Source organism: Microtus ochrogaster, chromosome 22 (genome assembly GCF_000317375.1).
Source record: "Microtus ochrogaster isolate Prairie Vole_2 chromosome 22, MicOch1.0, whole genome shotgun sequence".
Taxonomy (NCBI): domain Eukaryota; kingdom Metazoa; phylum Chordata; class Mammalia; order Rodentia; family Cricetidae; genus Microtus; species Microtus ochrogaster.
Window position 1 is genome coordinate 8,643,748 of NC_022023.1, and position 10,503 is coordinate 8,654,250.

At 44.0% G+C, this 10,503-nt stretch overlaps 1 protein-coding gene across 1 annotated transcript in view; it reads left to right on the forward strand.

Annotated features, from left to right (window-relative positions):
* Positions 1 to 366: 366 nt before the first annotated feature.
* Positions 367 to 10,503, forward strand: part of Rab30 (RAB30, member RAS oncogene family) — a 64,657-nt gene continuing 54,520 nt past the window's right edge. Inside the window, exon 1 of the mRNA XM_005357603.3 lies at positions 367 to 558. The gene's annotated coding sequence lies outside the window, so the exon portion shown is untranslated. The remainder of the gene's footprint in view (positions 559 to 10,503) is intronic.

A 10,503-nucleotide genomic window follows, 5' to 3' on the forward strand; every position in this document is an offset into this window, starting at 1 on the left:
CATCCAGTCCCAGCCAGTGCTCGAGACTCTCAACCCCCACGTCCTCTGCCTCACCATTCTCACCACGCCGCCTCTCAGCTCCACGAGATCCCAAAGGTTCAGCCCGCAGCAGCTCCCGAGCTTCAACATGGCGGCCGGTCCGGTCTCTCTCTGTCTGGGTGCTCCGACCGAGGCATCCTGGGCATTGTAGTTCCGGCTGTAGCCTCTGAGTCCCTCACGGACTTCAGAGGACTACAGGTCCCAGAATGCACAGCTCTGGAGCATGGCTATTGGGACCGCTCGGACAGAGGGATGATGTCATTGCAAAACCCCACTGCATTCATTGTGCTACGGTCTATCCACCCCCCACCCCCCCTACTGCTGCTGCTGCTGTTGCTGCTGCTGCTGGGCTCGCTATTGCCGCTCGCTCCAGCTGAGCCCTGAGTAGCAGCAGGACCAGGGCAGGGATTGACTCCAGTCCTTGGACTTAGGACACCGCAGCACCTTCCCTTACGTGCGTGACTCAGTCGCATATCATTTCTGTTTATGCCTGGGGTGGGGAGAAATATCCCAAACCAGGTGAGTTGAAGTGATTTATTCAAATCGTTCTCCCAAGTTATTCCTCCCGCTTAATGCTCAAGGCTTTCTTTTGGAAGATGGGGCCGGGAATGGGGGTATGGATTCGGGAGGTTCTCACTGGCGCTGCTAAGAGCTAAATCGCTCTGTGCAATTTGGGTCACTGCAAAGAACAACTCCAGCAACCTGCCCCCGCCAGAGGACTGGTGCCTGCCAATTTCCTCGCCTCCCTTTAACCTTTTTGAGGCTGGGAGAGGGGGCTGGGCTGGCAAGGATGTTGGGAAGTGCACTTGGAAACCATGAGGAGGGCAAAGGTGGCGGACTGCAGTCCTGTCATTCCCCGGCCCCGGTGCTGAGGTTTGAGTGGGAAAGGGTGATGTGTGTGGGAGAAATGGAGACAGTGATTTAAGGTGGTCATACTTCTTTAGGACATTTGTGTGTCTTGGAGTAGCATACACTGTTGTTGTTTTTTTTTTTTTTTTAATGATAGCACGCTTCTCTTGAGTCGCTTAAGTTTCATAGGGCTTTATTTTATGTTTGCATGTCTGTGTCGTTTGTCTCGCTTTTTTTCCTGCTGATTTGAGGTGACAGTGTCCTCTAATGGTGCACTTCGTGCCAGTCAGAAATATTTCACGTGTCTAGGGAAGGTTTTTCTTAGGCTGCTAGAAGCAGCATTTTTGTTAAGTTTTTTTTTTTTCCTCCCGTTTTCTCGACTGCGGGATTCAGGATTGTTTGGAAGTGGAGCTGATAGATTTGTGCTTGTGTGAGTGTTTTAAATTACATCGCGATAGGCTTTCGCCACTGACGATGGTACTGTAGCGAGCTGCTGTTTTCCGAGGCTCAGTCGCCACTCACACTTAACGGTTTGTAGACGGAATCGGAAAACCTGGGTACTTTTTTTTTTCTTTTCCTTTTTAACACTTTAGGGAAAGGAAAAGTTAGAAGTACTGTCACCCTTTACTGGCCATCCCTGAAAGGTATCCAAGAACAGGGAGCCTGCGAGTGTGCTTTTTGTTTGCATTTTGTTTTTCAGCGAACTGACACATTTAAGAAGGCAGGCAACATTCTGGCTTGTATGATGCTGGCTCTCCTCTTCTAAGAGTTACAGGCTTGAACACCGCAATAAATATGTTCCTTTGAGATAAACAGCTGGCTGGCTTCAGAACAGATGGGGCAGTCTTAGCTGAGAGATGTACAACCTTGGAAATGAATGGGCTTAGGGTCAACCACACCCCCTTTAGGAATGTCAAAAGAAGGAGAAATGCCAGAGTATTTGCTTAACTCCAAAATGCTAAAGCTTTCCACAGCTGAGTCAGGCTTTGGGGCTGGGGGGGGGGGGTGCGGCGGGATGGTGTCATTCCTTTAGCTTCTTTGAACCACTTTTATTCATTTTTAATTTAGATGCTCAGGTCTCCAAAGTTGCAGCTGGGTGACTTGTAAAATGCTGCGTGTTACTGAATGGAAAGGACTGTCCATTGTACGGGCTTTCTACGTAGAGTGGTTTATTGGCATGCGTCGAGCAGCCTTTGGATTTGGGAAAAGATCACCAGTCTGTTGCCTCTTCCAACATCTTTGTGGTGACATCCTGCCCTTCCCTTCTACGCCTTTCTTTCTCTCCCTACCCCGCTCATATCTCTTCAAATCCCATTTCTTTCCTAGTCTGTTTGCAATGCATGCTGGTTTTCCCTCTCTGTTTCAGGATCTCCCCTGGGCCAGGAGAGTATCACATCTCTTTTTTTCTAACTCTCTTTCCACTCCCCATACCTTCACCCCACCCCCCAAGGAACCCTGGGGTTAGAGGATGTAGGCTCTGTGTCTTGTTATTCAGAGCCCTCTTTGAAGAGGTCCTGAGGCTTCTTTTTCTTGGAGTCTGTGCTTGCAAGGATGACAGTGATGAGTCTGATCCCGGGCTGGGGTTGGGGTTTTCCTGACGGACATAACCCGGGCCCAGGAGCATGTGGACAAGGACACACAGCTATGGAGCTCTTGTATCTTCCCTTTCCGTGGCACCTGCTAAGAAATGCCCATGGCTTAACAATTTCTTTTAAGGCTTCACACAGATAATTCATACATGATTCCCAAAGGAAGTAGTCTTAAGTAGTTTCTGATTCATGTAGTCTTTTTGTTTCTTATCCCTGATCCAGTGAACGGTGGGAAGAGAGCCTGTCCCTTAGCGCGTCGCTAGTGACAGTGTGAGGAGCAAACCTGCGTTTGGGTTTCCGAAGGTAGTTGCAGTTCCTGCCATTTTGTCTTCTTTGTGGAGAAAAGAAGTTTGTTGTTTTCTGCCGCTCTCCCCGGGAGCTGGGTGTGGTGGCAGCTGTGTCTCTTTCCTTAACAGTAGTGTTTCTTCAGGCGTGCAAAGTCCCACGTCCACTTGAAGTCAGCCTTTGTGACAGGTGGATGGGACTTCTTTTGTGCCACCTTGCATTGCTAATTCCCTTCTCCTGTCATGCCCCTCCCCCCCCACTCACTGGGGTTTTTAGTGACGTAGGGACGAGAAATAGATGAATGGAGGATTTGATTTGGCTCTATCCCTGCTGTCCTATGACTTTTCAAGAGCTGGAAATTTCTTTCTGCTTCAGGATGTAGATCTGCAAAGGGAAACCAGCACTTGCTTCTTGGTTTGCTTGGCCTGTTGTTAAAAACCCTCCACGATAAAGCCCGGGACTTAATCTGACAGCAAAGATCAAATGAGCGGGTATTGTGTGATAAGCACCATGGTCCATTAATGAAGAGATGTTACCCCTGCCCCGAACTGTTCCAGGAGAGATGTACCATTCTTCCTGGTGATTGAATTGAAGATGGAATGGGAGTCAACCCAATATGACTGTTGCTTTTCTGGAGCAACCCCGGGCTAGTTTCCTGTGGGAAGTGGCATTTAAAAAGGGACCTGAGTGGTCAGGAAGTAATTTGGGGTAGCAATGGGAGTTGCTTAGAGTAGTGCATATAGGTTTTTTTTGGCAGGCAGAGGAACAGCACGTTCAGCACACAAAGAGAAGAGTAAGAGACAGGAAGTAGAATGAAGGAGCTGGAAGAGATGGGAGAGGCTGGAGCCTGGGCAGTTTTGAATGACAAGGTGATTTTGGTCTTCATCGTCAGGGTAATGGGAATTTAGGAAGTGCTTTAATTAGCTAGATGAATGCCATGTATGAAATTATATTTAATATACCATAGGGTTAGGAGGATGGCTCCGTGGGTAAAAAGCACTTGCCATATATGCCTGAGGACCTGAGTAATTCCCTCAAACCCATGGAAGAAAGAGAAGACTGACTCCTGAAAGATGTCCTCTGATGTCCATGTGTGCTGTTGTATGGGAAGATGCTTGAGAGCTCAAGGCTGTGTGTACACACACTCGCACACGTGCGTGCGCGCGCGCGCACACACACACAGCAATAATAAATGATGAACATTTTTAAAAGACAGAGAAGAAATTGGATGAAAGTTTGACCAAGTTGAATCTGGAGATTGAGTAGCTGGTACCTCTGAAGTCTTGGTGATGGGTGATGATGCTTGACTCGTGGTGGAGACTAGAGAGACATGTAGGTTTGAACATTATAATCACACGAATGAGTTGTTTGACTAGATGTGAGAACAGGAAGAAAAAGTAGAATATGGCTTGCATTTTTCATTTTAAGCAATCCAGGTGACTTTTACAGAGAGAGAGACAGCTGATTGGATGTGTTTGTTCAAGAAGGTGGGGGCTGCGGGTTTTGTTGAAGTTCAGGTTCCTGGGACACCTCTAAGATCTTTGTTTTAGTGGAGGGGTGTGGCATGGTAGTCTAGGGAAGAGCGCTCCGATGAGGCTAGGCTGGCATACTACTTGTTTATTAATGTATGATGTTGGGAATGGCATATTTATTCATTTTCAAGGTTTAGTTTTCTCTTTTACAAAATGGGTTTGTCTCACTACAGGATGCTGATGTTCAGATGTATGTACTCCATGCTAGGAGTGCATCATCAAGTAAAAGGGTGTTTGCTTTCAAGAATTTCTCTGGGGCTGGAGAGATGGCTCAGAGGATAAGAGCACTGGCTTCTTCTCTTCCAGAGGTCCTGAGTTCAGTTCCCAGCAACCACATGGTGGCTCTTAACCATCTGTAATGAGATCTGGTGCCCTCTTCTGGCCCACAGGGATACATGCAGGCAGAATATTGTATATATAATAAATAAATAAATCTTAAGAAAAAAAGAATTTCTCTGAAGAGTAAAAGACACATGGTCATCTGGAGGGCTAGGACAGCACAGCCCCCAGGAGGCTGGTGGTGGGGGAAATAACGATGTGGCCCACACAGCCTTTGGCTCTACAGATGAAGGCAAGGAACAGCTCTAGGGAGAAGGTTCCCAGGTCTTGCATTAGCATGGGCTCTGCACGTTCATTAACTGGCTGGACCAAACTAGGTCTCTGAGGATGCTTTCTAAATAAAGAAAGATTTCAGCATATTGAAAGAAGCAATCAGGAATAATGAGATGTCAAATGTAAATGCTGTTAGCAGACCACTTTCTGAGACCTATATAGCCTTTGAGATGTTTCGTGGCTAAGTTTTAGGGAAATTCAGAAGTATTTCAGTTCTGATTTCTTTCAGGACTCAACTTCCCAAATTCAAGTTAATTTCTCAAAAATCATTCTAATGGCCATAATAGTCCCTAAATCAATGGGCTTTTTGAATTTTACAGATAAGCAAAGTTACATATGCACAAAAATAAATACAATTGAGTGTACTATTGGCAATATTTTTCTGTATTTAACTGCATGAAAATTTCTGTAATGTATCTTCCCCCTCTTATTTTATTGCACAGAAGGGGAAAAGACAAATAAAGCACCACAATGTTATAATTACCTAGGAAATAATTTCTGTATCTTCTTGGCTGTGGTGGAATTGTGGCTGTTCTCCAAATGAAGAGGGATTTTTTTTTTTTTTTTTTTTTGATTTTGAGACAGGATTTCTCTGTGTTGCTTTGGAGCCTGTTCTGGAACTAGTTCTTAGGCTGGTTTCGAACTCACAGATATCTGTCTGCCTCTGCCTCCCAAGTGCTGGGATTAAAGGTGTATGCCATCACCGCCCAGTTGTGAAGAGAGATTTTTTTTAATATTTATTTATTTATTATGTATACAATATTCTGTCTGTGTGTATGTCTGCAGGCCAGAAGAGGGCACCAGACCTCATTCCAGATGGTTGTGAGCTACCATGTGGTTGCCGGGAATTGAACTCAGGACCTTTGGAAGAGCAGGCAAAGCTCTTAACCACTGAACCATCTCTCCAGCCCCCGTGAAGAGAGATTTTTTTTTTTTTTTGGTTTTTCGAGACAGGGTTTCTCTGTGGCTTTGGAGCCTGTCCTGGAGCTAGCTCTGTAGACCAGGGTGGTCTCGAACTCACAGAGATCCGCCTGCCTCTGCCTCCCGAGTGCTGGGATTAAAGGCGTGTGCCACCATCGCCCGGCGAAGAGAGATTTTTTTGTGACCCACAGATGACTTGTTTTCAGGTTCTTTCCCATGGAAATTTTTGAAACTAGAAGCTTTGAAAGCTAGAGGCTTCCTCAAGATTATTCTATCAAAAAGTTCCTTGGGATTATTTTTTCAGTGTTGGGGACTAAATTTATAACACAAGGGTCCCTTGGAGGTCATCAGGAAGACAGGACCTGTGAGATCACATGTTAATGTGTGTGTTCATGTGCTAGAGTTCATATGTACATCTCTGCATTTTCTCGTATCGTGTGTGTTCATGTGCTAGAGTTCATATGTACATCTCTGCATTTTCTCTTATCGTGTGTGTTCTCCTTTAGAGGACTTCACGTCTTTAAACCTGTTCCGTAGTAAGATTGTTGTGAGAGTTAAATGAGAGGGTTTTGATATTTATTGATTTATTTTATTTTATGTGTATAAGTGTGTGTGTGTGTTAGTGCCCTCAGACGCTGGCAGAGGACATCCGATTTCCTGTAACAAGTTACAGAGGGTTATGAACCACATGTAGATTCCAGGAACTTAACCTGAGTCTTCTGTGAGAATAACAATACTCTTGACCACCAGGCCAGCTCTCTAGCCCAGAGAATATATTTTAATTATCTAGCACTAAGCCTTATACAACTGGTGTTCATGATGACTTTTTCTTCCCTAAGACAGGGTTTTACCTTAGCCGTCCTGGAACTGGATCTGTAGACCAGGCTGGCCTCAAACTCCCAGAGATTCATGTGTCTCTGCCTCCCGAGTGCTGGGATTAAAGGCGAGTGTCACCATCACCCGGCCTTCCTGCATGTGTCTCTGACCCACTCTTTTTATTTTCATTTATTTGTTTTATCTATCTATCTATCTATCTATCTATCTATCTATCTATCTATCTATCTCATCTATCTATTGTGACAGGGTTTCTTTGTGTGGCCTTGGCTATCCTGGAATTTGCTCTGTAGATCAGGCTGGTCTCAAACTCAGAGATCCGCCTGCCTCTGCCCACCAAGAGCTAGGATTAAAGGCGTGCACTGCTACATCTGGCTAAGCCCAGCTTTTAAACACGTGAGTGCTGAGGATTTGAACTTGTGTCCTCACGCTTGCACAGCAGCTGCTTTATCAACAGAGCCATTCCCAATAAAAGTCTTTTTCTTAAAAAAAAATGTTTGAGCCGAAATTGAATCAGGTATGATTCATACAAGATAATCCTGTCCTTTGGTTGTTTATTTTTAGTGTAGCATAATATGTCTCCTTGTCCTGGTGTTATCTTCGAAAGTCTTAAGTTTGTTATTCTGTTGGCTGGCATTGGGATCTCCTGGTTATGTTTTTCATTATTAAGCTTGGGCTAAGGATTTGTGGTTGGAATTTTCCATCGGTGACACTGCATTCCCACCCCCTTGCATCTTAGGGACGTGTAGGTCAGTTTGTCAGATCACTGGTGATGTGAGGTTGGAGCCTGTGGTTAAGGAGGAAAGGCATAGGTGGGTACCTACTTCAGTCATTTAATCTGCATGGACTTATACTGTGTGCTCTTGTATGAACAACTTCTCCCATTAACATGGCATTTTCAGAGTTCATAGGTCACAGCCTGCATCCGTGCTGCAGCACTTTTTATTATCAAATAGGCTTCGGGTTCAGCGAAAGGCCCGCCTCACAGAATGAGGCGGAGTGTGAAAGGCAGGGACGCATCTACATTAAAAGATACCGAGGGACAAATAGAAAGTAAATCCACACATGGTCCTGGATTAGTTCCTGCATCAAAGACAATTTTCTCTTTTGTCTATTGATATAATTCATATCGCCATAATGAGTGCTATTTGTACAGCGAGTAAAATCAATCAAGGGTTGAAACTGGATTAGATTTAGGGTCAATATTAATTTCCTGATTTTGATAATTATACCACGGGAATATGAAATACTGCATATCTAGAGATAAAGCGGTAGCTATAGCAGAGAGAATGATAAGGAAAATGTGGTAAAACATTATTAGTATTTGAATAATTTGGGTGAAGGCTATATGCAAATTCTTAGAAACTGACTCTTAAGTTTTTTGGTAAGATTGTAATGAATTTGCGATAAAAGGATAAAATTGGAGGGAAGGGATATGCCATAACTCCTTAGAGTGAGTTTACTGTGGTTGCGAGGACCAAACCGGGCTCAAATCTCAGGATGGCTCCTGGGACCACGTAGGTTTGGGCATCCTCCAGTGAACAAGGCTAGTGGTAGCTCTTAGACTTGATTTGGGAGTCAAAGTGAACATGAGTTTGGGTCTGGAGGGATGGGTCAGCAGTTAAGAGAAAAGGATCCATGTTTGGTCCCAAGACATGTGCTAGACAACAACAGTCTTTGGCTCTGGAGGCTCTAATGCCTCTGACCTCTGCATGCACTCTGATATATATATATATATATATATATGTACATATATACATTCTTACACAAACACACACACAATTAAAAATAAATCTTTAAAGAAGTTTACCTATGGTATATGGTAACAGTATTGTTTTGAACCAAAGTTGGAACTCATGTCAAGAATAGTGGTGCACACCTTTAATCCTAGCACTCGGGGGGCAGAGGCATCCTGGGGCTCTGAATTTGATGTCAGCCTGGTCTACATATCAAGGTCCAGGCTAGCTAGGGCTATATAGTGAGATCCAGTGTCAAATAAAATTTATTCACTCAATCATTAAAAAATAAATAAATAAATAAATAAATATGGACTCATGGTCTGACAGAAATCCGCCTTTATTTATAAATCCATAGACTTGAAGTCTTAGGAAAGCACACGCACCAAATCACATTAGTGGCCACTGTAAGACAAAGTCGTCTTAGACTAGTGTTTGCTTTATGTGGCACTCTGATTGTCCCAGGAAAGTTGTGGGTAATGTCCCCTTTGCCATTTGGGCCACTTTGGGGCCAGCCCTAGCATTTCTGAATCTTCTCTTACTTCCTTTGTTCTTCCCCCCCCCACACAGAGGTTTCTGATTTTGTCTTAGAGAGCAATTTTAATTAGCTATGCCAAATTTTAATTGTTTTGGCAGACTAAAGAAAGCCGAATAAGCTTTTCTGGTCAAGATTCAATAATTTTGCTTTCTAAGAGTTAACTTCGGGAAGGATGCCACTAGTCCAGAAAATTCAGGTAGTAAAGCTCAGAAGAAATTCCTCTTTCCTAGATGAATTGTGTGTGGGGTAGGGAATAAAGCTTTCGAGAAAGCCTGAAAGAAATATGTCTATCTGAAATAATTGTTTCATTTCCATCTTTCTTCTTCAAGTCTCAATATATGAATGATTAGATTTTGGTGAGCTGGCTCAGAGGGTAAGTGTACTTGCTGCTGCTCAGCCACTCATCCCCGGGATCTACTCCCACAAATTGCCCTCTAATCTCTAAATGTACACCATGGCATAAATGTATGTAAGACATGTGCGCACGCGCGCGCGCACACACACACACACACATACACACACACACACCACACAAACAGTCAATTATATTTAATAAATACACATAATAAATTTAAAACAGATTTGGTTCATGCTCCCAAACAAAGACCCTCAAGTAATCCTGATTAAAATATTTATGAAGGGAATAGAGAGATGACTCAAAAGTTAAGAGTACTGGCTACTAGCTGGATGGTGGTAGCACACACCTTTAATCCCAGCACTGGGGAGGTAGAGGCAGGTGGATCTCTGTGAGTTGAGGCCAGCCTGGTCTACAAGAGCTAGTTCCAGGACAGCCAGGAGGAGGTGCCGAAACCCTGTCTACCAAAAAAAAAAAAATGTTATCATTATGATTTGTTTTTTGGGAAAGGGTCTTGCTCAGGATGGCCTAGAAGTCACTATGTAACTCATATTGTTCTATGAACTTGTGGCATTCCTTCCCTGTCAGCCTCCAAGTGCTGGGATTACACATGTGTGCCACCACGCCTGCAAATACAAGTTTATTTCTAAAGGCACTTCAGGTTGGGAGCAAGGTAAGGTGCTGGAAGGCGTCTGCTGGTGGCTTCTTCTGTCTCCCAGATGATACATATTTCTGTGTCTTCATATGCCGGGAGGGTGAACTTGCTCTTCGGGTGCTCTAAAAAAAATTTACTTATTTTTTAAGTTGTGTGCGTGTGCGTGTGTGTGTGTGTGAGTGTGTGTTTGACTGTTGGGCATCTATGTGTCAGTTCAGTATTTCAAAGATGCCAGAAGACATGCCTAAAGCTGGAGTCACGAGAGATAGTGAGCTGCCTGGCGTGGGTGCTGGAGACTGAATTCAGGTCCTCTGCAAGAGCAATTAAGAGCTCCTAATTACCGTGCTATCTCTCCAGGCCATGTAAATACTTTTCTAGGTCACTAATGCATTTATGAGAGCATAGGACGCGTGGTCTAATCAGTCAGTCATTAAGACTCTTAACACTGTCTGTGTTTAACCTGCCGTTTCAATGTGAATTTTGGTGGGGGCATAGACGTTCAGACTGTAGGACTCTTTTTTTTTTTTTTTTTTTTTTTTTTTTTTTTTTTTTTTTTTT